The sequence below is a fragment of the Rhodnius prolixus genome, unplaced genomic scaffold (assembly GCF_049639745.1).
Source record: "Rhodnius prolixus isolate KJV_2025 unplaced genomic scaffold, Rpr scaffold_4, whole genome shotgun sequence".
Classification (NCBI taxonomy): Eukaryota; Metazoa; Arthropoda; class Insecta; order Hemiptera; family Reduviidae; genus Rhodnius; species Rhodnius prolixus.
Genome location: NW_027411614.1, coordinates 19,253,397 through 19,281,281, shown reverse-complemented (window position 1 = coordinate 19,281,281; position 27,885 = coordinate 19,253,397).

Below are 27,885 nucleotides of genomic sequence, written 5' to 3'. Positions count from 1 at the left end.
CCTCTTATTAAAAATTTGATGGTATCATGAGAGTTTCCACCTGTACAATTCTGATTCTTTTGATAATATAACATAAGTACTTTAATTCAGTCAAACGGTAGTATAATGCCCTTTAAAACGCTTCCATCTTTTGTTTTAAAAGCATCATTCCGCTACAACCAATAGTTTGAATGGAGTGTTGCTTCCGTTAAGTATTTTAGTATTATTAAAATGAAAATCAGGGAACCTTCAAGCATCAAGTAAAAGTAACAGCTTCAAACGCTCCAATAAGTGGATGCCACCATATTTGCATAAGCCTTCCGGCTCCCTATTGCTGGTACTCCAACATAATTAGAAGTAAGGAAGACAGGACCTTCTTATCGTCATTTATGCCAACGCTAGCTTCTTCTACTTCTCGTCCACCCTATTTCTACATCTTCGGCGAGCCCAACTGTTTTATATTCTAGGCGTCATCCCGTCCGCACTATCCCTTAGTAAGACATTCCGATCACTTATTTACCTACACAAAGTTTCTTTTTTTCCTTTTCTTTCTTTTTTTTTCGGCTTCCTTTATTTCCAGTCTGGTCCTTGTGTCCCTTATTATACATTGAAATATGAAAGTTTTGTCGCCACCTGGCAAAAGCAGACAACGAGGGCGACACCGTTGGATGAGGTTTATAATTCTAAAAGTTTAAATTAGATTTTATCTCATTCTCAGTTTGGTTGTGCTGTTAGAAAGAGAGGCAGCTGTTTGTATTACGGTAACAGAGATCAGTTGGTCGGCGCCGAAGAAGTTGGAAACAATTTCCCTTTGCGGATTGCCTACTGACTGAAGCGAATCTTATTTCTACTCATTATCAACCATCTTTCATCTGAATATATTTACGAATTTCATATTCCTATATATTACTTTTATAAAGGTAAAAATTTAATTTAATATTTATACCACGTAAAAATTTAAGTTTGCAAAATAAACCAAAGTCTTTGCGGCTTTAATCTTCTGCTACATATTCAATTTTTATGTTCTCTTAATCTTTATTCAGGTAATATAATTTTTTTATTTTCATTTATTTTTAAGGTTAAATATATAATACTCTAAGGTGACTATATCTTAAGACAGTATTTGGTTTAATAATAGGGTTCGGTAAATTAATATTGATTGATTTCGCATAAAAGAGAAAAGGGGGAGTCTTCTTTTGGAAAACTAGGTGTCGAGACCCAATTTCAGGAATATCCAATCTGACAACACAAGTAATACATCGTGATTCGCACCATCACTCTTTATGTAAACTGTTCCGTATAATTGAGAAGAACATACCACACTATTTCTAGGTATTACATTGGATTGTAAATTTGGTTAGTAAAGCCATGTAAGAACCTACTCATCCTCAAACTACTCTTCTCACCTATGCTGACGATACTGCCATCTTATCTACTAACAAAGATCCATTAATAGCTCACAGAAACCTTCAGTCTCACCTCACCTCTGTTCAAAAAATGGGGCTATCAAACTGAACGAAACTAAATCTTAAAATATTACCTTCCTCCTGTCTTTTACAATCTAATTCCTTTACCAGCAATCAACGTAGACCGCTACCTTGGGCTTTACCTTGACAGAAGACTTACATGGAACCCTTATACTCGACTTAAGAGAACAGAACTCAACAGACGCTTCCGACAACAGAAAAGACTACTCGACAACAGATCAAAACTCATTCCGGACAACAAAAGACTTATATTAAAGCCAGTCTGGGTATGTGGCATCGAACTGTGGGGTTCAACGAAACGCTTAAATCTGCAAAGGATCCAGTCCTTGCAGTCTAAAATTCTTCGCTCTATAGTAAACGCTCCTTTCTACGTCACCAATTAAACCATTCACACAGACTTGAACATTCCTTTCGTCACACAAGTTGCAAAAACACGTTTCAGAAAATTCCATCTTATCATTCAATCTCATCACAATCCACTTGTACAACATCTATCTTCCAGAACATTTCCAGACAACACTTCTAGACGTCTTAAAAGACAGTGGCCTCGCGATCTCCTCTCTGATGAAGAGAGTCAGTAGAATGTAGAATGTTATTGGAGTGTTACCGCTGGGTAACTTCTCCATTCTGATATGTGTGATATGTTGCTTATTGTTTCCCTTGTTGCTTATAACGCAATGCGTTGATTGTATGTAACTAAATGAATGATTTGTTAAAAAAAAACTTTGTCAGTAAGTACCAGTTGTCACATGTTATTTGCTTAGAGAAAAAACTGCCTGAAGTAGAGTTCCAACCTGATGTTATGGAGTATGGCGTTAAATTATTCGGAAGTTTCTCCCATGCCTCTGTTATTTTCACACATTAAAAAAGAGGTGTTAGAACTTTAATGATTCATGATGGCCATTATCTATGTATACGCCAGCTTTAAAAGGCTCATAATTATCAGGATGTTATGATTTTATATCCAGGTTCGAGTGGATGTGGATATAATATGCACATTTGATTCGTCTCGAAAGACAAACGATATGGCATATCGTTCATAGTTTTTGGTGACTGATTCATTAAGCTAAGAGGAAGAAAGAATGTTGCCAAATTTCAGTCATATTTTTTTTATTTTTTGCGAAGCTTTCTACCTAGGGACTAAGATATCTCCAGGGCTTACGCTGTTCACAACTATAATGTTTTTTTGCATTGTTATAAGGTTGGTTTGTCGTCTATCCTTTCTGTCTGGCAAAAGTAAAAAATAATGACTAAAATTAACAATATTCATTTTGCATTATACGATACATATATGATCCACAGTCATAAAACACAGTAACGATCTAATAATCCTCTTTGGTTAGCTACATAACCCAAAAAAAGACAACTCGATGTATAAAAATCCAGTTATGGATCTGAGCTAACTAAGATTTAAGCCCGAAAAAATCTTGCAACAACTTTAAGAGGTAAAAGGATAATCTCCATTACTGACAACTTATTCCTGCTAAAGATACTTTAAGCCTTTTCACATCCTAAAAAGTCCTCAATAAGATAGATGGATGTTTCCTTCTTCATATCACAAACTCTACAGAAAGGATCAGGTATGAACCATACTCGTATTCTATAGAGGTGTTTCTTTGAACCACAATTTTCAGTGAAGAACCGATGAGAGCCACAACAGCATCTCACTAAATACTCGGGACGGCCCACTAACCAACATTTTTTGGAGTGTTGTTAGTCCACAGAACTGTTCTTTAAGGAAGAGTATTTCGAGGCTCTCTAAATCCTAAAACTGAACATACATGTGTCAACTTACACGCAAAATGCTATTTGGGACCGTTAAGTAAGACTCCTGATATGGGCTGTCTGACAGCTCCTCTTTACCCCGATATTCCCATATCACAGGCTCTCAGATTAGAAGAACATCTTTAAAAGTTCTTACAATCTCTTGAAGAAAATTCTAACATCTTTCTGAAAGTAAACATACAAATTTAACGACTACACCACAGCATGGCTATCCGAACATAGGTTAACCTTTTCTTCTGAAGTCTACTCATCTAAAATACAGCAGCGGGCGTAAAACTCGGCCTGGAAAATTGTGGTCTACTCTCCAACGGGTACCACCTTGCCCCGATACTAAAGTATAGCACAGCTAAAGACCTTCCACAATTCAAGGCATAAAAATGTAAGTATTTTTCACTCTTTTAGAAGGAAGAACAACTCCATAGTTTCTTATCAATACCACGCAAGTTTTTAAACGCCTTCCAAGACAAAAATTTTTATTTAGCAGTATTTGGCACAGCACGCAGTGCCCTGACCATCGCCAGACAACCCAAACTTCATTTGTTTAAGGAAGTAGTACAGCGGATTTCAGTTCTATGGTCTCACAAATATCCGGAAATAATCTTCGGTCGTTCACCACTCCGGATCCACCTTTCTCTTAAGTACGTCTCTTCTCCCATTTCAAGCCTATCTACTATCGAAATATTTTCAGATAGATATCCGGATATTTGCTGAGAGCTTTTTTCTAGAAATGCTCACCATACTGAGGCACACACGTATGATACGTACAACAGGAATTTAGTGTTATGAAGAGTAGTTTATATAACTACAGCATACCATGAACTACTGATCTCCATTACCTAAAGAGAAATGACTTCTACTTTATATTATCTTCGTGTCGCCTGGAGGCACTAAGTTCTAAATTACAATTTAGGAAATAGCTGGTACCCGTCTCGTTAGAGTTGATCCCCACCTAAAAATAGACAAACAGTTGCTGCTATGACAGTTGTAGCCTGTTGGTAGTAAACCGTTTCCATAAAGCACATCCGGTTTATCTTTCTTTGTGCTTTACGAACTGGTGAGGGAAGTGTAGGCTGTATGTTGTGAGCTTGGTTAGACTGCAGATTGAATCAAATTTATCTATAGCGCCGCCATCCTGCTTGTCAGACCCAAATTGGAAATTATCCCATCTCTCTACGTGATAGTCAGCCATACAAAATTTAATGATCTTCAATATCATTTTGTTTAAAGAAGTAATTTCCATCCATCAACCAGAGTTTAGAATGATTTTCTAAAAGGTAAACAAACGTTTGATGAAGAAATTTAATAGAAAAAAGTTTTAATTTTTTTGACAAGTTTTTTAAATAAATTTGTCTAAAGAAGAAAAACTGGTGCTAAGTTTCAAAATATTGAAAGCTGTAGAGCTTAATGTCAATTATAAACTAATTTATTTTAAGAATGTTTGTTTTACCACTGAAAAGAGTCATCAGATGTGGTAGAATGTAGTAGTGTAGAAAGTAGACCCTCTCAATGAGTGGAAACATTGATGATTATATTCAGGCCACTTCAAGAGACCATCAAAATTATTGGTAAGGAAAAGGATCAAATGAAAAAATTGCATACTCTTATAAAACATGAACGAAATAAAAGAGCCAAATATTCACAAATGATGGCACTTCCTGCCATAGCATATACTGACACCATCCTGAAAAGAGCTGATGATTCAATTGACTGCATCCCAATGTCCGCTAAAAAACAAACCGCAAGTCAAGTCCTCAATTCTGTTACCAATCCGAGTATTCGTGCAGATGCATTGAAATGCTCTCTCGTTGAAATCAGGATCATGCGTTCATATGTGATCAGCGGGCCCTTAGATAATCAACCAAATAGAAGCCAGTTATTGAATCAATTTTGTTTTTTGTATACAGGGTGTTCAGTATAAGACTTCCGTTACTTCGAGAGGCGATTCTGGGCATCATTTGCAACCATAAATTATGGCTCGATTCGGCTTCGTTTTATATATATTTTTAATTTTATGTTTTTTCAAGGTGTTACTACTTTTTAGCAAAAAGTTGCCTATATTTCTCAAACTATTATAGCTGCAACGATTTCAATAAGCTCATTTGAAATAACGTTAAATTTCCTTTTAAATATCATTTCTTCTTTTTTTGGCATTGGCTTTCGCCATCTTTTTTTTTTGAGACGTTAGCCTGACGAGAGGTTAGCGACTAAAATGTCGTACCCAGAAGTATCTTCCATCTTAATAAGTGCTTTTCTTTACTTGTTAGAAATACTTCTACGTGAGGGGTCGTGCAGTGCAGGCTTTTCTGTAGTGTTCCTTTATAGTGTCCTTTATATTCCTGCGCAGCGCAAAGCTTCTAAAAATACCAAACTAAAGGTATACCGCGTCCAGCGAACGAACAAAGTTCTTGGATCTTGTTCGGTTAGTGTAAACCTAGTTTAATTCAACACAATTACTTTCGTCACACTCTCACTTCGCTACTGTTGACCATTCAAACAGACCAATTCAAGTGGATTTGACTTTAATGCCATTAGCAACTTATTGAGCGGTGTCCAGGACACAGACTGGTGTGCTCGCTCAGTTCTCAACAAGCAGTTTCAGTGCTTTTCCTTTATCAAACATGGTATTTCGATTAAAGTAAATTCACGATTGGATGCATGATAAAAGCTTATTTCGAAATTGTGAATCCCATTTAAGGTAAATGTGGGTTTATACTCTAATTACTACAATGTATTTAAAATATTCTTCACCGGATCTTAAGCAATTTAATTTATTTGTAATATTGTATGGTTATATTGGCGAGAAGTAGTTACTCTCCATGTACATACTGGTTTCTTGATTATATCAAGAAGGAATTGAGGGAACTAGAATTTTGGAGGAGACAGATATCTCTCTTGGAGCTTGTTATCTAAATTATGGTGAAGAAAGTGTCTTCCCGTCACCTTTTTCCAATTAAGACCCGGCAACTCCTAGTTTCCTCTCTTATATTCCCCCATTTCGACTCTGGTTGTTTAGTGTATGGCGGTCTTTCTGGTGATATTGAAGCTAAGCTCAAGCGCCTCATGAACTGCTTCATAAGATTTATTTTCAGCATTCCCAGAGACTCTCGCATTTCACACTACTACGTTGAGTTGAAGTGGCCTATTCCTGTCCACCGCCAACAGTATTTTTTGGCTTCATACCTTTTCCAAGTCATCCAATCTCAAAAGGCAATCTTATATTTTCCAAATCCTCGATCCATTCTCGTAATGCTAGATCTCGTTCCTCCCATCTCTATATTCCCTCACACCGTTCTTCATCCTTCAACTAATCCTTCCTAATACCTGCTACCTCTTTCTGGAACTCCTTGCCGTCATCTGTCCATCATGCTTCTACCCTTTCCATCTTTAAGTCTCTTATGTTCAACTATTTCCTTTCCAACCAGTTTTCTCCTCAACTATATAATTGTATCCCTTTATTTTTATTAATTTTAATTTTTCATTTTTGTAAATACTTATTTTTATTTATAAATATTTAAAAGTTAGGCCAAACTAATAGGGCCTTCAACTGCACATGTATTTATTCTTAGGGGACAATAATACATTTATTTTCTTCTTCTTAAAGAGGTCGTCAGGCATCTTGGAGGAGGAAGATCAGGCGGCTGTTCCGAGCGACGCCTTTCCTACCACCTGCGGAGGTTATGACCTGGTGAAGTAATTACTTCGGGCCCGCATGCTTCATATCTTTAGATACTTTCTTCACCATAATTTAGATAACAAGCCTCCAAGAGAGATATCTATCTTCTCCAATATTCTAGTTCCCACTATTCCTTCTTGATATAATCAAGAAACTAGTATGTACATGGAGAGTAACTACTTCTCGCCAATATAACCACACATTGTTACAAATAAATTAAATTTAATAAGATCCGGTGAAGATTTACGAGTAATCCCATTGCCACTGCTAGTCAAGGCTCATAGTTCATCTCCAAGATGTCCCGCCGGACTAGGCCGAGCGACAATGACGACTTATTCTGGTCTGTCTTGAATAAATAATGACAGGACAGAAAACCTGTCCTCTACAGGTTGCTTCTGCCCTCCTCCTTGGGCATGCTTGACAGGTGGTAAAGAACTTATATCTTATCAGATTACCTTGCATTCGCTGGTTTGCGTTAAGAGGCCTTTGGGCACTCGGTATATAGAGGAGACTACACGCAAAAAACGGCTGTTAGAAAATCTTACAAGTCGTAAAAGGCGAGATATTTCCTCAAGAATTGCAAACGTTTGTCACAATAAGCCTCTTTCATTCAGAGCTTTTAGACAGTCTGTGAAGGCAGAGGAGGAAACGGCCATCTATTGGTAGTTGTTACTTAGAATCTTTTGCATGTTTAGACCAGAGAAGATCATGTCGCAAAGTGGGCATGAAGGTTCTCGTTAAGAGAGGACAATACTTGCACTACTTGACGTTAAGGGGTTACGTTATAATAAGCAAAAAACTATGTGTATCAATCCTAGCTCTTTTAGATAGCGAAGACGTTGCATATTCTCCTATAATAATAATTTTTTCCGCTAGATGTTGCTGCTTTTCCCAGCAATATTACAGTTCCTTGTTGCTGTCTGCCATTTATGAGTAGAAGTTCTTAAGATTGTAAATAACAGTGTACACATTATAACTTGTAGGTATGTTCAGTTATATAGTACGTATAGCATAAAAAAAGCTTCTGACGAAAAGCACCTAAATGGTACCTAAAACTTAAATACCAACATAAAAAAAAAAACTCTAAAAATTAATATGGATGATACTCAAAGAAGATAATAGCTCAAATTATCGTTTGTGGGCCATTGATAGTTATCATTCCCATCAAGCAAAATCATTTCCATTTTTTTTTTTTTTTATAATTTTTGCTTAACATATAATATCTATTTATTGGCTGTAAAAGATAAATTGTGCTCGTTTTATGAATAATAAGTAACAAAATTCAATGGTAGATAAAAACTAGGCCATTTCGATTCAGTTTTATTACTTCCAGTTTGATATGAGTTTATCAGGTAGATTTGTAAACACAATACATCTCTATATAAAAGAGGAAAAAAGGAAAATAGTAATAAAAAGAGATATAAAATGGTGTACATAAAAACTATATTAACCACAAAAGATAAACTAAAATTCTTTACTTAGTAAATGTCTGATGTTGGGACATAAAAAATAAAAGAAGAAAACAAAACAAATAAGATGTAAGTAGACAATGAAACAATAAACTATACAAATAAATAACCGAACAATATTCTTAAAATTATATAAAGGTTTTAAAGTAATAGGGCTTAATTACAATAACAACACGTGTGTTTATTGCAGCTGCCTATTTCGTGGTATTTTCCTTTCATAGGAGTCCAACTTATTCTTCTTTTCATTAAATATAATATTTCTCGGTACAGTAGCTTGGAAACAGAATGGTATATGTAAATCCTTGTAATGTAAATGTAAAATAAAGATTTAGAAATACAGCCTTAAAAATAAACAAAATGTTTGTATATAGATTTTAGTTGAATGTAATATTATTATTATTATTTTAAATAAAAATCCACATTTGAAGAATTCCATTTTTATAGACAGAGGGGCGCATATGTTAATCCTTTTTTGTTTTCAAGTTATTGTTTAAATATTTCTAGTGATTAATTTGCACCTGGGGCAATAAGTGTTTTTGTTTAATATGGATTACGCAATGTTCTACATATGGATGTGAAGATTAATACAAACAGGAAAAAAAGAAAATGTTTAAAATAAACTTTCCCGCAAATCTATATCTTCACTTCCGTTGCCACTTTCCTCTTGCTTTTTTTTTTTTTTTTTTTTAAGGCGGCTCAACATCTGAGGCAAGTAATTGGTGCCCCAAACCTTTTTCGCTCTAGTGTTCTCTCACTACAGAAAACCCTGTTAACCACCAAAGAGTGAATTGTAACTAGCTGCTATAGGAGCTGTGGGATCCTTATGTTCATAAAAATAAGTGGTCGCACGTCTGACCATCTGAAGGTGGAGAGGACTTGGATAAGTTGATTTAAATGAGAAGATGGTTTGGAATGGTATTTCAGGTAATGTAATTTGGTTTTGGTGGAAACAAAGGTAATTTTCAAGTCGGTTTTGATAGTGAGGGTTGAGATGTAAAAGGACGTATTGACTATGGCAGTGCTTCCCAACCTATGTGCCACAACTGTGGCACGGCTACGGTAGAAGTGTGCCGTGGCAAAAAATAAAAAAAATAATAAAATTATAATGGCGTTGCATTAAAATTAATTATAAGTTAAAATAGTATAACCTCATATTCCTATAATGAAATAAAACATAAAATGATGCGGAAATACCATTGGTTTCTAAACAAAACAAGCCTCACTTCATCAGTTCTGCTTAGTGGTGGCGCTCCATAACAATTTCAATAGCGGGTGGTAGTGATGGGCAGAACGAGTCCGCCTTTGAATCGTTTGTAGTCGTTGGATTTGAATCAGTTCTAGGTTGGAATCGATTCCAACAAATCGTTCACTGATTCCAGTTTCTGTACTTACCCTATGTGAGTCATTCCATGTCAAATCAACACAAAAAAAGACCATTTTTGACCTCACCATCTCGGATTTTCTTAAAATTTGGCACATGTGTACTATTGGTATAGACTTGGAAAAATATGAAATTTTACTGTGATATGTCATCTGGTTTATGAGTTACAGGGCTGTAAAGTTGCCAAAAATGGGCTGAAAAACAGGGAACCCCGTGTTTTTGAATTACTGTGGAAGCTTTCCTAATTGAGCTACAGACTTGGGATTGGTGTCATTTTATAGCATATATAATGCCCTTTCCTGTGATATGCGACACCATATGGGTTAGGATAAATAAAGTTTGTTAAATTTAAAACTTAAATTTTAAATTATTTAAAAAGTACATATTTTAAAATTTTAAAATTAATTCCATGAATAGCTAGTAGTGTTATGAATCACTGGGCAAAATATTAATTTGGGACGACAATGGCTTCATTGTTAAAAAAATTTAAGACTAAAGCTCCTTTTCATGGAAAATATATTTTAATAAAATTAAAGTGATAAATAAATTGAAAATAGTAATAATGAATCAATGAATTATAATTAATAATTATTAAGATTTAAAATATTGATTTTGAAATCATTTTTAGAATTAATAATTATGATTACAGTAATTAATCATATTAATTATAATATATTATTTTAATGAAATTATGCAGTTAATCAAATTATACAAAAATAATTCAATTCAATATCTTTGTTCAAGAACAGTCTTCTTTGGCTGAGATAACAAACAGCCTCTTTAAGTTGTTTTAAGTCGGCAAAGGGCCTTGTGATGGCGTAGGGGGTTCGGAAAAGAGACTGGCAGCTCGTGCCAGTTTGCAACGACCCTATGAAAATCAAATCCAAACTTCACTACAACTTTTTGAGTGGGCAATAGAAAACATCACCAACATAGACTTTGCATATTCAACCCAGGAAGACTATGTTGAATCTGTTTTTTAAAAAATCGGTTTGCTCAAGCATTGGCTATTAAAGGAACACAGCAATACCATGCTTTCATTCCCTGAAGTAAATCCAAAATATTGGTTAAAAACTTTTCTATGAACTCAGAAGCTTGCGAAATGGAAGTTTCAAAATTCTTTGATAAAATAAATTAGCCGACATATCAGGTTATATCAGTGTAGTCTATAAAGAAACTGGTGGCTTGGATATGTTTAAGATAAAAATGAAGAACTTGATGAAGTAAAAGTAACTTTTCTTCATCCAGCTGGACCCTCTAAATCATCTCGCATCTTAGAAATGCCGAAATTCTTTGGGTCTCAGTAGTGGATGTTTTGATAAAAATTGATCCTGTGACTCTGACTGGAAGAACTTACATATGTCCTACTAGAAAGTGATGCATGACAAACAAATGACGCCTTTTCAAGCTTAAAATATTAAAGAGATCCTATTACTTAACAGTATGTTTTACTTTGGACTTATTAGTGGAATTATTATTAGCATTATTGTATTAACATGAATTCAGAGTTGAATTAATGGGATTGGAGCTTTAGTCTTAAATTTTTTTAACAATGAAGCCATTGTCGTCCCAAATTAATATTTTGCCCAGTGATTCATAACACTACTAGCTATTCATGGAATTAATTTTAAAATTTTAAAATATGTACTTTTTAAATAATTTAAAATTTAAGTTTTAAATTTAAATTTAACAAACTTTATTTATCCTAACCCACATGGTGTCGCATATCACAGGAAAGGGCATTATATATGCTATAAAATGACACCAATCCCAAGTCTGTAGCTCAATTAGGAAAGCTTCCACAGTAATTCAAAAACACGGGGTTCCCTGTTTTTCAGCCCATTTTTGGCAACTTTGCAGCCCTGTAACTCATAAACCAGTTGATATATCATAGTAAAATTTCATATTTTTCCAAGTCTATACCAGTAGTAGACATGTGCCAAATTTCAAGAAAATCCGAGATGGTGAGGTTCAGACCCCGTGTTGATTTGACGTGGAATGACCCATGTAGTATAAATGTCACACAATTTATTAAAATATAACATTAAAAGTTAGCTTTCCTAGTTAATAACAAAACTATATTTCTTTAACACACATTAAGTACTATCCCTAATTTCCAATTGCTCTGATTAATATAAAATTAACAACGTAACACAAATATTAACACAAAAATAGGCTAGTCAAATATAAAAATTAAAGCAATGCAGTTTTATCATTATCTAGCTAGACCACTGGAAGACTGGAGTTAACTTGCTTCAAGAGGATTCAAGATAGAGAATTAGTAAAATATGTCATAGCTTTCGTTCTTCTTTATTGGCTGTTTAGTTTTTGTAACTTTAATCTCATTTAGAGGTGCTTTTAATCACTTTCTTTTAGTTACGGATTCACAATTTTACATGAATTACAGGCACTTCTTGACATTAATAATGGGCATTAAAATAAAGAATTTCTTTGTCATAAGATTGCTACTGTATACGAGTACATGTAGTTAATTGTATTGACAGAGAACGGTATAGACGAGTGAATGATTGGGTTTGTTATTAGTGTTACAGCCTGCCACGAAAACTTGTATTTTTGTAGGATTGTAACAGTGTGGTTATTACAGCACTAGTTGAGCATAATACGTCATTTTAGAATGAAATGAGAGCATTTCAGTTCCAGTGTGCCGTTTGCTGTTTGGTATCTGACTAATCTGCCATGGCCAGAAAAAGGTTGGGAAGCACTGCTGTAGAGTAAGGGTACGTTCACAACGGAGCTGTGAGCATAGATGATAGCGGAGATGATAGTAGTGATGCATCAGCGCTTATAGAATAACCTAGTACATTCTTATGTGAGCGTGCACAACGACGCTTCGACTAGTGACTCATACTCGCTGGTATAAACGAGCATAGATGATAGAATTGAATTTTTCATTTTTCTGCTAGCTGAACTCCAGTATCGGAGCTTCAAAATGGACGTAGAAAAATTATTTAGTGCTGTCTTTACTCATTATTTTTGGTTATTATTTCATTATTTACTTTTAAACAATATTTTGTTTTTTAAATCGTACTTACATTTATTTTCATGTGTATTTATTTGTTTTTTTTTCAATAAAATCATTACTTACCTAAGAGTAATCACTAGTTTTTCTTCTATAGTTATAGGATTTCCATGACAATTTTTCCAAAGTTTTCTTAATTTTGACCTTATTTTTCTAAAATATAGTCGAATGTGGGTGGACCCATCCTCACATATTCAAAAAAACGATCCGGATAATTTCTAAGTTCCTTATATAAATAGTGAAATTCACCCAAAGTACTTCGTTTTTTATTTATGGGATGTACATGATATTTTCTAAAGCGTTTTTTCTTTAAAATATACCATTTCGTTGCTGCTGAACATAAAAACTCTTCTTCACTACTCGGGCATGTTGCATGTATCACAGCTCCGTTGTGCACACTAATCAGCGATTATATTTTACTCTATCAGTTATCATCTCTGCTATCATCTATACTCACAGCTCCGATGTAAACGTACCCTAAAGCTGCCTTATATGAAGACCAACCTACTCTGGTAGCACTTCTCTTTTCTATATTTCGATTCTTAAATATAATATTTTCTAATATGGCAAATGTAGAGAATGAAAACTCAGCGGAAGCCAATACATGATGGGATTCTCTTTAAACCAATAATAATGACAAACGATTTCAACGCATGATCTTGTAGGACTATCTACGTACATAAAACTATAAGGAAGATCATTTTGCGTTACAAAATGTCATGGCGCTTCCCGTGGACTTGACTTTAGAATACCAAGTTTCAGATTTCTCCTTTCAGTTTCTCAATCACATTGTCATCACATCACCAGCAGCAAACACTTGTACTCCACTTTTTCATTTGACTCCGTATTTTATTAGCTTTACTTATTAGAACTCCAAAAAAAAATCTGAATTCAAATTTAGCTCAGTTGAAATAGTGTTATTGAAACCATATATTTTAAGCTACTTAGTTTTAAATGACTCCTAAGTTTTAAAATGAAATGAATTCTGCAGAGAACTCATGATCTACCGTAACAGGGCACCATGTGATTTTTTTCATTAGGAGTCTTAAAATACTTCATTATGGAGGAGACTTTTCTGGCGTGGTTAATCGAGCCTTGCTGTTAGTAAGCATTCTAGCAAGGTGTTGTAGTATGCTTAGAATCAGTTATTAAGCATTCTTTTAAGATTATTTTTAATTCTTAAAGCGTTTATAATTTGGTTTTATCTAATTTCATATTTCAGTATTTTGCTTTCATCTTGTACCTATAATTCCTAATTGTTGGTTGCACGTAAAGCCCGCCTGAAAAAATAGGCTAATTACTTTGCTTTACTTACTTTTACCCATAATTTTTCGTTCTTTAAAATATGTAATACAAATTTAAATAAATTTTTTATTTTGCTTCACTACCACAAACTTGGTCACATTTTGGTATAATGTTAGTCGTATCAAACTTTGGTAAAAAGCTAAGCCACCTCAGTTTAGTGCCTGTGGTCAACAGTTTACTCTTAAAACCTTGCTTTGGCCATAGTTGCATTTATTGGCTAGATAGATAGATAAATTAGAAAAGGGTCGGGACCTATGATCCACCTATGGCTCTAGTAGAGGAAACCTCCCCTACTAAAGAGGTTGAGGACTTTCCCAACTACATAGTTCTTTTTGCGCTAATATCTCCTTTGGTCTCAAAGTTCCAAAGGTTTCATAGCGCAATCGAACAGCAGGTGAGGAGCCATTTCCTTCTCTCTTCCTGTCACAATCTGCACAACGGTTCCAAGCTAATAAGCCCCACCTTTAACAGATGCTATTAGTTAACTTTAACCTCCTTTTCATGATTAAGAGTTGAAACAACCATGAGCTAGAAAATAATAATACTGTAACGGTGTATTGAAGTGTATATAGTGATTCTTTCAAGTTAGGAAATGATAATGGAATCATAAACGTTGGTCTCAATTGCCAAGTCTGTTGCTCGTCTTTAATTACAGATTTTATGGATCGATAATGGACCTTCAAGTCTAGAAATGTTGAAGTTATTGATGGAATAAATTTAATGGAATTGATATGATAGATTGATCCGGGTGGGCCTTAATGAAAAAAATATGCTAGGATTTTCAATTTTAATTTTAACTAATACAGAAACAAATAATGTAAACTGGAGAAAAACCACAAATTTTGCATTCGTGATCTTGAAACTTTAAAAAATTAAATATTTCTTAGGAAAAACTTATTAAAAGAACGTGTTTTAATTTGCTGTTTTTTATGATGGTTTTTATTTTTATTGATGAAAAATCAATGAACACTTAGCGTGAAGTGTTTCACAACTTCAACATTCCTTGATGCGTGATACTTCCAGAAGAGAGAACACTCAAAACAAAGTCACATCATCCTTCCTAAAGAAAATCATCGAGTGTTATTTATTTCTCACTTTTTCTCCTTGACGCAGCATCACTAACATTTGAAATAAAAGCGATAGCTTTGATAAAATAACAATATTCCACTACACAATCCAAATAGCAACATTCCATTTTTGTAATGTGAGAGTTTAAGTTAATAATTAATTAGTTAATAATTTGTGAAAATGACAATTCTACAATATATGTACTTTAATTTTAAGTTTCAAAAATTTAGGTTAGTAAGTAAGGTAGAAAAGAAATTCTAAAAGTTTTACAGAATAATGGAACCATTAGGTGGTGGCCACATTGAGAGGAACTTATGTTCCTTAGGATGAATCAGGGCTAACATTCCAAAAGGAGAAAGTCCAAGTTTAAATATAGTAGCGGTGTTATAATGATCAAAATGATATAAAGTATAAACAACCCAAGCTTTTACGAACGTTACTAAATCGCTGAAATTACGAGTTGAAGTACGTATGAATGAAATGTTGGTTACTGGCTGATTTGTGTTTGTGATTTTGATATACCTTGCGTTGTTTAATCAACCCTTATAGTACTTAACTTTTTAAACTGTAATTTTTTGTTAAGGAGATGCCATATTTAAGTATAGTGAAACAGTTGCGTTGATAATAAGTGAAATGGAGCTATGTAAAATGTTACTCTTTGAACTCACCAAGAACCTAATCTGTTGTATTATCTTACACCTTTACGAATACCTACTTATTCGGTTAGTTTTTTAAAGATCTAATTTGCGTGAAGTTGCCAATCGTTTGTAAATAGAGATTGCTGCAAGCTTGTAGTAGACACAGTGAATATTTAGCCTATTATCAAATAGATTTCGTTATTTATTTTGGTAAAGAAGTAGAAACAGTTCACAGTCGTAGTTTACTTAGAAAACATTACATTCAAACTGTGGTCACATCAGCCACTTTTAGAGATTTTTTAGTATTTTGTATAGCCTGCTAAGGTCTGTTTGGTTAGCCTCCCTTTGTAAATTGCTTCTAAAAACGTCCAATAATTGAATTTATGTTTCCAAATTCTTAATGATTTCATGCTGCTCTGTTTGTGGATATGAAGGTTTTTTATTGCAGGTTAGAACTCTCGGTACGTACGTACGTGTATGTACCTATTAAACAGAGTCGTAACTATAATAATCTGTCTAAATCATACTAAAAGGTATGATGGTTAAAGTCATGGTTAAACTGGTCGTAATGCTGGATACTGTTGCTGTTTTAGAATTTTTGGATAATATCGCTTACTCACTCAGACTGTAAGTGTAGAGTGCAACGGGAACTTAGTTGAAATCAAATTCTCTGCACCAAACTTTTTAATCAACCTATAATGATGAATTAAAATCCAAAACCGGTTAGGAATATATAAAAAAAAATCATGCGGTCTTCGCTGGATAAAAAATATCAGCATGTTTGTGGTTATATTGATGTCTCCTGGCTGGACCTGAAGTGAAGTAGAGCTGAGGTGTCACCTATAGGACAACTTCTTCTTTAAGTGTATGAAATAGAATCCTTAGCGGCTACAATGCCGGATTTCTCGACAAATTTTGATGTGAGCTCGCGATGCTCTTGAAGGGGAAGACATTTCAATGGCTTCTCACGTTCTGTGCAGATCACATTAACTAGGAGTAATGAGATGGATGAGACAGAAGTACCAAGTTCCTGCCCATCATTCATAACGATATTGGACAGGAGGAGGGAGGTACAAAAATCTTGCCTGTGTACCCAAGACTGTTCTTCCCTTATATCTTAATTATTTATCTTTATTTTTTATAAATAATTTGTAATTGAAGCACGAGTGAGCTTCAATTACACTGTTGTTTGCCAGTCCTAGTTTTCAAACTGAATCATGTTATGTTAGTTTAATGACATGATGTTGGTTGGCGCCTGTGGCACTTACTGGCCCCAAGCCCTCGTGATCTCCTGTTTTATACCCGCCAATTAAATATTTCTTTGCCTACAATTTAAACACTACATTCTCCACCTAAGGAAATAGCTCCGTAAGCTGACGTCACTATATCCTAGTTAAACTGTCTGCTTAATTTAATGCCTACACAAAGGAAATATCATTTCACAACTAAAATTATTACGAATGTGTTTTGTTTGCACAAGTTATGTTTAAAATTATGTTTTTTATGGGAATTTCACGTTGTTTCTTTAAAAAAAGAAAAAGGTTTGACCGTTCCTAAAACACTTCTTTTATTTTTAGTTTTATTGCAATAACATAGTTGATATTTTGATTGCGTGCCATTTTTATGTAACAATAAATAAAAAATAGAAATCTATATTTAGTTGGCATAGGTTTAAAAAAAAAAAACAGCCTAAACTTCAGATTTCCCCCTCCCAAAGTAGTATCTATTTACAATTGGTCAAGAACTCCTACCAATGGGACAGCTGGGGAAGATTAGAAGAGAATATTCGCTCCTCCGCATCATGTTTCTCTGGTATCTTTTAAAGTAAATATACAGGGTGAACCAGTAAGTATTGTCAATAGGCCTACTGCGTGTAGTACCTCTAAAGTGGAGTTCAATGACGTATTGGCCAACTTCATATTTTCCTCTGTTCTTGAGTGACGTCACTTTAAAGTTTTTTTTCTAAAATCATTACTTTTTTCCAATAAAAATGTTATTACTCAGAAAGTTTTAGTCCGAATTCGATTCTGATGACACTGTTAGAAAGACACAATAAATTTTCAAAAAAATGGATACCATTTTGAAGCATAAGTCATTCTCCAAACAGCCTCAATCTTCCTACGAATGCTGGAATAATTTTTAGCTTTGGCAAAACAGAAAGGACAGAAGACACACCAACCTTATAACAATGCAAAAAAAATATTATAGTTGTGAATAGCGTGAGCCCTGAAGATGACCTAGTCCATAAAGTCGAAAGCTTCGCAAAAAATTAAAAAATAATGACTGAAATTGGCAACATTCTTTATGAATAAAGATAAATATATAAATTTATATATTAAAAGACAGATAAATTTCATAAAAATTGACACCATTTTGAAGCATAAATTATTCTCCAAACTTCCTTAATCTTCCACCGGAACCTAGGAAAATAAAAGTAATCGAAATTTTTAAGAAAACTCATTAGGCTCTTATGTGATCATTTTCAGACCTAGGTGCTGGCACTTTTTACAAAAGTTTCCTTGTCTAATGGGCTTTGAAACGGTATATCATTTTCCAGGATTCCTTTTATCTTCGTACGAGAAATTGCGTTTGTTTTGCAAGAAAACGTGATCACGAGCATACAGCAGTGATATTGTATTGTGTTGTTTAATTCATTAAACTCTTGTGGATGGAGTTGTAGTCAATTTTTAAAGTAGATTGTCTTAAAATAAGGTAGTCTAAGGTTACTTATTGCACATTTAAAAAAAAACACATCTAAACTGAAATATTTGACACAATGTTAGATTTTGAAACTAAGCAAATTAGCCTTCGATTATAAATTTTTTTTTTTTTTTTAATATGCAATAAGTAACCTTAGACTACCTTATTTTAAGACAATCTACTTTAAAAATTGACTACAAGAGTTTAATGAATTAAACAACACAATACAATATCACTGCTGTATGCTCGTGAACACGTTTTCTTGCAAAACAAACGCAATTTCTCGTACGAAGATTAAAGGAATCCTGGAAAATGATATACCGTTTCAAAGCCCATTAGATAAGGAAACTTTTAAAAAAAGTGCCAGCACCTAGGTATAACAATGATCACGTAAGGGCCTAATGAGTTTTCTTAAAAATTTCGATTACTTTTATTTTTCCAGCTTCCGGAGGAAGATTGAGGCTGTTTGGAGAATAACTTATGCTTCGAAATGGTATCAATTTTTAGAAAATTTATCTGTCTTTCTAATCGTGTCATCAGAATCGAATTCGGACTAAAACTTTCTGAGTAATAACATTTTTATTGGAAAAAAGTAATTATTTTAGGAAAAAAATTAAAAGTGACGTCACTCAAGAACAGTGGAAAATATGAAGTTGGCTCCACTTTAGAGGTACTACACGCAGTAGGCCTATTGGCAATACTTACTGGTTCACCCTGTATAATAAAGTTAATGAACTCCTACGATTTTATGTCAGCTTTTCAATCTTTGTTAAAATTTTATTGGTTTCCTGATAAAAAGAATTTTTCAAAAAGCAATTTTATGATATCAACTATATTGGTTTTAATGATGATCAGCATACGAACCTTTGAAAAGAAAAAATAAAACTATGTGTTTAGTTAATATTGTAAAAGTTTAACGTAAAGTATGTTTGCTAGTCGTCTCCGTCCGCGTCATTTTGGTAGTTGGACGTAAAACCTGTTTAAAAAAAAACAGGCATTACTTAAAGGGTAGATAGATATGTTGTTAATACACCGAATTACAACGGAAATCCCACAACCAAATGTACAACTGGTTTTTTCACTTTTCTGGGGCTTTTCAAAACACTTTTTTTTAAATATCTGTACTATTTACATTAGATATACTAGAATAATTTTTCTACCTACATGTTTAAACGAATTTTCATAGAGTAGAGAATTTGTTTTTGAAAAAATGATTTTAGTTAGAAGCTAGAGAATTGGAGTAAGGGTAAGGTGAAGGTTTTCAACAATAGTTTTATAGTTAACTGGAAACAAATTTATTTATGTTATTGTTTGAGACATCGAGTTGAAGTTTAATAAGTAATAAAGGCGCCACGTAGCCGAGCGGTTAAAGGCGAGGCCTGTAAAGCTAATACATACATGTATTTATTGTGGTACTGGGTTCGATTCCCGGACTAGGCCTTAGATTTTATTTAATGGTTAAATATGATAAATTTACAGTAAAGTATGTTTGCTAGTCTCGTCTCCGTCCACGACAGCTTCGTTTGAATCGAGGAAGTCGAGTGATTTTCAAAAAATGGACGGAAAAGAATTTCGTGTGTTGATTAAACACTACTTTATGAAAGGCAAAACGCCTCAGGAGACTAAAGAGAAGCTTGATAAACATTATGGTGACTCTGCACCTTCGATTAGAACAGTTTATAAGTGGTTTCAAAATTTTCAGAGTGGCCATATGGGCACAAGTGACGCTGAACGTTCTGGACGCCCTGTTGAGATTACTACTCCAGAAATCATTGATAAATTCCATGATATGGTGATGGATGACAGAAGAGTGAAGGTGCGTGAGATTGCTAGTGCTGTGGGCATCTCGAATGAACGGGTACATAATATTTTGCATCAACATTTGGACATGACAAAGCTATCCGCAAGATGGGTACCGCGATTGCTCACGCTTGACCAAAAACGAAATCGTGTGAAGTGTTGCAAGGACGGTTTGCAGCTGTTCCAGAAGAATCCGCAGGGCTTTAAGCGTCGTTTCGTCACTGTGGATGAAACATGGATACATCACTACACTCCTGAGACCAAAGAACAATCTAAACAATGGGTTACCAAAGGGAATCTGCGCCAATAAAGGCGAAGACCGTTCCTTCGGCCGGAAAGATTATGGCGACTGTCTTTTGGGATTCGCAAGGAATAATCCTCATCGACCATCTGGAAAAGGGTAAAACTATTACAGGTGCATATTATTCATCATTATTGGACCGTTTGAAAACCGAGCTGCAAGAAAAACGCCCACGATTGGCCCACAAAAAAGTCCTTTTCCATCACGACAACGCACCAGCTCACACCTCAGCAGTTGTGGTCGCAAAATTAATGGAAATAGGGTTCCAACTCGTTTCACATCCCCCCTATTCTCCAGACTTGGCTCCCTCGGACTACTATTTGTTCCCCAATATGAAGAAATGGCTGGCGGGATAAAGATTTTATTCAAACGAGGAGGTGATTGCAGAAACGAATGGCTATTTTTCAGACTTGGACAAATCCTATTATTCGGAAGGGATCAACAAACTAGAGCAGCGTTGGACGAAGTGTATAAGCCTAAAAGGAGACTATGTTGAAAAATAAAAAAGGTTTACCCCAAAAAATTAAGTAGTTTTTATTTTTGCACGGACTTTTCAAACGACCCTCGTAATTGGTAGTTGGATGTTAAGCCCCGCCTGAAAAAATAGGCGATTACTTTACTTTACTTTTAATAACTAATAACTATTTAAATGCCAATAAAAGGTAGTTATACAAAAAGAATTTCGTAATTTATAATATTCGAGCTAATTACATTGCTATTTTGTTAACTCGATTACTCTAAAACATCTGAACGTTAGAGAAGAAGTTAGGAAATTATATTTAGAAGAGGGGCGATAATGAAACTGAAATGGTTATTCAGTTCCCATTTAGTGCCACTTCAAACGAATCTTCTTATTATATGTAATATACTTATAATAGGACTCTGAAGAGTTAATGTTCGTCAAAGCTCCTAAGGGCGTTCTACAAATTACTTTGGAATTTATATGTACGCAACTTGTTAAATCCACGGTATACTGTATTTAATGAAATTTATAAACTAATGTAGATGCTGTGTACGGGTATAATTTTCTACTATTTGAACATCCATGTTTTTAGTCATATCTTTTTGAAGTTTTCTAATTTTCAGCTTTAAAAATAAATCATAAATTGGATCCGGTGACATAAAGTTTTTGTACGATTATTGTTGTTCAAGAGATGGTCGACAGAATGTAATCCATAACCGTCTTAATGCTTTTCCAGAATTGGAGGATTTTGATGGCATTTTTGCTTTGAAATAAACGATTTAATTAATCAAATAGTCAAGAAAAGTTTGAAGTTTTGCACGTACTTTGTTTAACACTAAAAAAAAGGCTCTACGGTTCCGAGCTAATAAGCCCCACTTTGTACAGATGCTTCCTGAACTTACCGTGCCCCGTGAATAGGCCTATGATCACAGTAATCTGATTTCTGCCCAAGCACAGAGTCATTTTGGCTCTTTGTTTATACAGACAAGAAATCAGTTTGACCCCAGGACACATCACCCAGTTCTTTTCATGTTCTCTTCAGATCCAGTCTCAGAGAGCCGCACGAACTGCACTCTTGGTGATCCCAGGACAGGTTCCGGGCCAATGAAAGGAGTGTTAAGCCCCGTTCCTGGCCAGTTGGTCGGCTGTTTCATTCCCCTTGATCCCCCACACATGACTTGGCATCCATTCCAGTCGAACTTAATTTTGCCGAGCTAGTCCAGGGAATAAGGTACGATGGTGAAAGCAAAATTATTAATTCCAAGCGTACCATTCAAGAAGAGTTCAAATCTTTATAGAAATTAGCTTCAACTATTTTGCCTTAATATTCTTCCATAAATGTATTTGAGTCACTGTTGTCTGAAATGTATTTCGTACAAATAAATTAATGTATGAATTTAGTCCAGAAGCATTTTATTAAAAGTAACGAACTACGAAACTGATATAAAACTTTACCCTCAACCGGTATCGACGGGATAAATTTGACCCGCGCGTTTTTCTTTTGTGTGGCATTTTGTAGGAATTAACTATAAACATCTCCCCTTCTCTGAATTCTCTGAATTCTCCTCTTTCATCCTCACCAACAATTGACCATACAAATCAGTCGTTCTTGAGCAGTGCAAGTGAATAAAATAATAGGTTTTGGGTCAAATTTGACCAGACAATACCATTTACGTTATAACTTTTTTTCTTAATATTTTTTATTTTTATGTTTTGAAGTGCGCTTTCTGTTCTTTTTTTTAAAATATTATTCTATAATATTAAATATTACGTAATATTACATAATATTTAATATTATTGCTGATAACTGGTTCTGTTCAGTTAAGCTGGTCCGTGAACTAGGAAAGCTTAAATCTGACTTACTCGGGGATATTACGAAGAAAATAAAAAAGAAAACCCCTCTTATATAATTCCAAATAAAGAAAACTACCGTCGGAACTTCATTGTTTGTTTTTACTGGCGACAAAACGGTGGTTTTTTGGACCAAAACAGAATAAGTATGTTGTACTCGCATCATGATAATTCAGTACTAGCAGAATTATGGAAAACAAATGTTTTTTTCTGTAGGACTTTTCTTTTCTGGAATGAAACAAACGAACAACACTTGAAAAGTATTTTTCAAAAAGTTGAACGGCAAAAAAATGAAAAATTAAAAAAAAAAAAAGAAAAGAGAAAAAAATTAATATTTAAGAAAATAACGTTTTTCAGTGAATATTATTTTTTGTTCTTCTTTTTTTGTAACCTGAAAAAAAATTGCAACTTTTGCATTTTTTAACTTTTTCTTTTGGTTTTTCTTAATCTTATGAAACAAATTTAACAAAATATTCATCATTTTCGTTTGCTCAATAAGTTTTCTAACAAAAACTCAATCGACTTTAATTATATCATTGACCTTTTAAAAGTAATGTGCATTTAAAATTTCGGGTCAAAGTTGATCCGACGATACCAGTTAAGGTTGAGATTTTGAGGATACCAGTTAAGGATTAACAATCAGAAATGTTTCTTTTTATTTATTGAAAAAGTTAACCCCGGAATAACAATATTTTAAAATATAAAAGTTTTAAAAAAATGACTTACGGCCAAAAAAAAGGCTCGCCACCCCAGTGATTTAATTATATTTTAAACAGGTAAAAAAAAAAAAAAAAAAAAAAAATGGTAGCATGTAATGAGATTAATATGTTCAGCAATTAGCGATGTTAAAAATGATAGTGATAAGTTAAGCAGATTTATTCGCTCAAATATCTCGTTTTTGAAGTAGCATTACGTCCGTCATTACTGTGATCTGAAATTATAACGTCGTATTTTATGATGGTTGTCCATTAAATGCAAGTTTTTTTGCCCCTTAATGGCCTGTTATGCCGAGGGCTAGCAATTAGTTTAATAAAAGGATTATTGAATGCTCTATTACAAATTTAATTAGTCAGTTGCACGTGTAGTAAATTTGGATTTCACGAATGACTTGATTATTGCAATGTTAGTTTATATTTAAGCCTGTAATTTATTAGCATGCCTTCTATTTGTTACATAAATTGTAAGCCTATTTTGTTTGGCTGTCTGTATAGAATCGTGGTTATTGTTTTATTACTTTGAAAGACAGCGTTTGGATTTCAGTTTTGCGAATCAGCGTACAATGAATTCGTAAGCAATTCTCCTTAATTATGAAGTTTGTCTGTATGCTTGAGCAGTAGAATGAGAAATGCATTTACACTTTTCTTTAAAAAAACAAAGAGGTGCCACGGTAGCCGAGCGGTTAGAGGCGAGACCTGCGAAGATAATATGTATTGTGGTACTGGGTTCGATTCCCGGTCTTAGGCCTTGGATTTTATTTAATGGTTAATAAAAGAAATTTATAGTAAAGTATGTTTGCTAGTCGCCTCCGTCCACGACACCTAATTGGCAGTTGGACGTAAAGCCCCGCCTGAAAAATTAGGCAATTACAGTGCAACCTCGTTTAACCGGCCCTCGCTTAACCGGGATCATGTTGAGTCATCATAAGAACACCTCAGACCTGAAACAAAAGTTAATTTTCGGTCACGTCCGGAAAATTTTTTGTCTTCCGATGTAACATAATTGTAGGCGTGGCAGCAACTCTTTTATACCTGATTTTCTTGAAGGGTCATTATGTATGTATGTATGTAAAAACCCAAAATATGGTACAATTAGTACTGAATTTCTTGGGATTTACCACTGTCTATTCCTGTATGTCCTGGATATAGCATCGAATTCAGTTGCTGAATTGATTGAATTTTTTCACGATAAGGACGTACATTCCAACCAGTGACAAAGTTGTGCTTTTTAAATTGCGTACACTCATCAGAGAGTGGTCGTTTTATATAAAAAAGCAAACAACACTTGAAAAGTATTTTTTCAATACAATGAAAACAATGAAAAATTTTTTAAAAAAGAAAAAATTCAAAAAAGTATGTAAAAAAAAGAAAAAAGAATTGCCGTCTAAGATAGGAGTTGATCTCTGGGACGAAACAGTACTGTATTACTATGTATTACTGTGTATTCGGTTTAACTGGGATTTCAGTTTTCCGGGGCGGGTATAGCCGGAGGTCAGCCCGGTTAATCGAGGTGGCACTGTACTTACACTTTTAAACAAAAACAAAGATAAGTTCGTATAAAGAAAGTGATGTCAGAAAACGATACCAAGGAAAGTTGGTTTAGCCAACGTTACTAAGACTGTAAGTGTGTGTATTAATTAATGAGAAAATATTCATAATTACCTAAAACTAAAATTAATAGCAGTATAATAATGTGCATTACAAACTTGACGTAGTTAGGGAGATTTGTAGCAGGCAATGTGCTACTTATTAAAGTGATCCATGTTTTCTAACTGTTACCAATTCAATGTTTCAATTACTGTTGTTTTGTTTCAATTGCAGTAACTTGATGTTAATGAGGTTATAAATAACAATTTATATTTAGTTTAACAGTTAATTTAAGTGCGACTTTTGATATGTGTTTGTTATTCCAAGTTATAAGGTTTGGGAGTTAGTGCCAGTGGAGGAAAGCTGTGGTGCTGCCCACTAGTTTTGAGGCAGACTTAGGAGGAATGGAGCTGTTAAAAGGGGGCGTTCTTCATCCCTAAAACTTCTACCTTTATCAATTGTACTCAGTTTCTCCTTACAGTTTGGCCAAGGCGTTCTAAAACTAAACCACCAAGTATAATACTTGAAGAACAAAGAGACATACTATATACCATTCCTTTGGAACTTCTAGTTCTGTGCTATTGCTCAAAGCCGCTATTACTGCAGAGAGCACATAACTATAATTCTGAAAATGGAGAATATAGTATCTTCAACAGAAATTTGTGAATTTTATCGTAGCAGCAAATGTTCACCACACACTAATAACTGAAATTGCATAATAAGTTTCCATAGCAGCTTAATTACGCCATAACGTAATTACCTAAGTTAAAAACAACTATTTTAGATTGCCTTACTTTGAGTGAGTCAGCTTGAAACTTATTGCTTCCTAAATCTCTCCTTTTGCTATTGTTCATAGTTTACTTTCTTCTGCTCCCTTAAAGGATCGAATGCAAATTTTCAAGGTAGAAAAACTTTTTTAAAAATTGATATCAAACGTAAAGTATTGTGAAATTCAGTTAGTCCACCTGAAATAAAGTATGATCACGGCCCCGATGTCCTTTAGATTAAGAGAAGCAAAAGAGAACTTCTTCTGTTAGGAAAGTACTTTTTTGCAGACGGCCATTACGATCATCTATGACAGCGTTTCCCAAAGTGTGGGTAGCGACCCGGCACCGGGTCGCAGCTGGGTCGTGGCAAAAATTGTAAAAACACAAAAAATCTATAACATTTTGCTCTAAATTTAATATTTTTCGAAACTTTTTCAGGTGGCAACCCTTTACCACCGTTTCCTACCGGACCGTTTAAATTCGGATGCTCTGATTGGCTGATTTCGATTCGTCATTCAGTACCTTCTGTCGATATTGAAAAGGAAGAAATGCTTAATCTTAGTGAACAAGAAGTTGATAATTTAATTGAAATTTCATGCGACACCGATCTTAAAAAAGTGTTTGAAACTGTACCACTAATTAATTTTTGGTTGCGCTGTCAAAAGGATATCCAAGCGTAAGCGAAAAAGCGATACAATTTTTAATGCCTTTTGTCACCACTTATACGTGTGAAACTGCGTTCTCAGCCTTGGTGTACTTAAAAAATAAGTATCGAAACAGACTGGATGTCGAACTTAATTTGAGAATAAAATTAACATCATTAAGTCCTAATTTGAAATTACTATGCGATGAAAAACAACATCATCCTTCGCACTAAGGTCAAAATATTTAAAACAAAATTTACTTTAAGTTTTAAATGAAGATAATGGATTGACTTTAATTACTTATGTTCTTGATATATAATTATTTTGCAATTTTTGTGTATGAAATAAACAAACAAATAACTTAAATTTTGATTTTTATTAAAAAATAAAATTTGTTTTGTAAGTAAATGTTTTTTTAAAGGTGGGTCGCGAAAAAATTTAAAATCTCGTACCGGGCCGCGGTCAAAAAAGTTTGGGAAACGCTGTTCTATGACATTTTGACGGAAAATAAAAGAAAAAAAAACAATTAATTTTACCATCATAACCACCTGAAATATAAGACAATAATTATACACGTGAATTGCTACTCTATAATTGCCCAAAAATTACTTGATCTTCGCAGGTTTGGAAAGGTGAATCCACAGAATTTAACTATAAAGTGCAATTAAGTTATGAAAAGTCGTTATTAAGGTATTGAGAGGTGAATTGTCATGTTTTTTTTTTAACAATTTCTTTTTTAATTTGAACTTTTAAATTTAAAGAGGATGAATATTGATCATAAACTACATCTTTTTCGGTAAACCATTTTGCTCTAAATTTCCCTAGTTTTCTAGAAAAATGTCATGTCTGAGAAGTTAAACTAGCCACCGTTATTTGTTTTATAATTGCTAAGATTACTGACAGATCATATTGAAATTAAAGAAATATAAATTTTAGACAATAAAGCCTTAATTACTTAGTAACAGTTATGGATAATGCAACTTTTTTGTTAGTTCAAAAATTATATGTATACTTATACTAAATATTTAAGAGCCGTTCCCAGTAATCCGAAAATATGACTGCTTTCCAGCTGTATGGAGATGTATTTAATTTAATTTTTAATTACTCATAATTTAATAATAATAAAAAAAAATATTTTAGTCTGTGATGTAGAGTATTTCATAATTTTGAGAGAAAATACTGGAATTCATTGGAAAAGCTCTCGTCAACGTAATTATTTAATAGAATACAT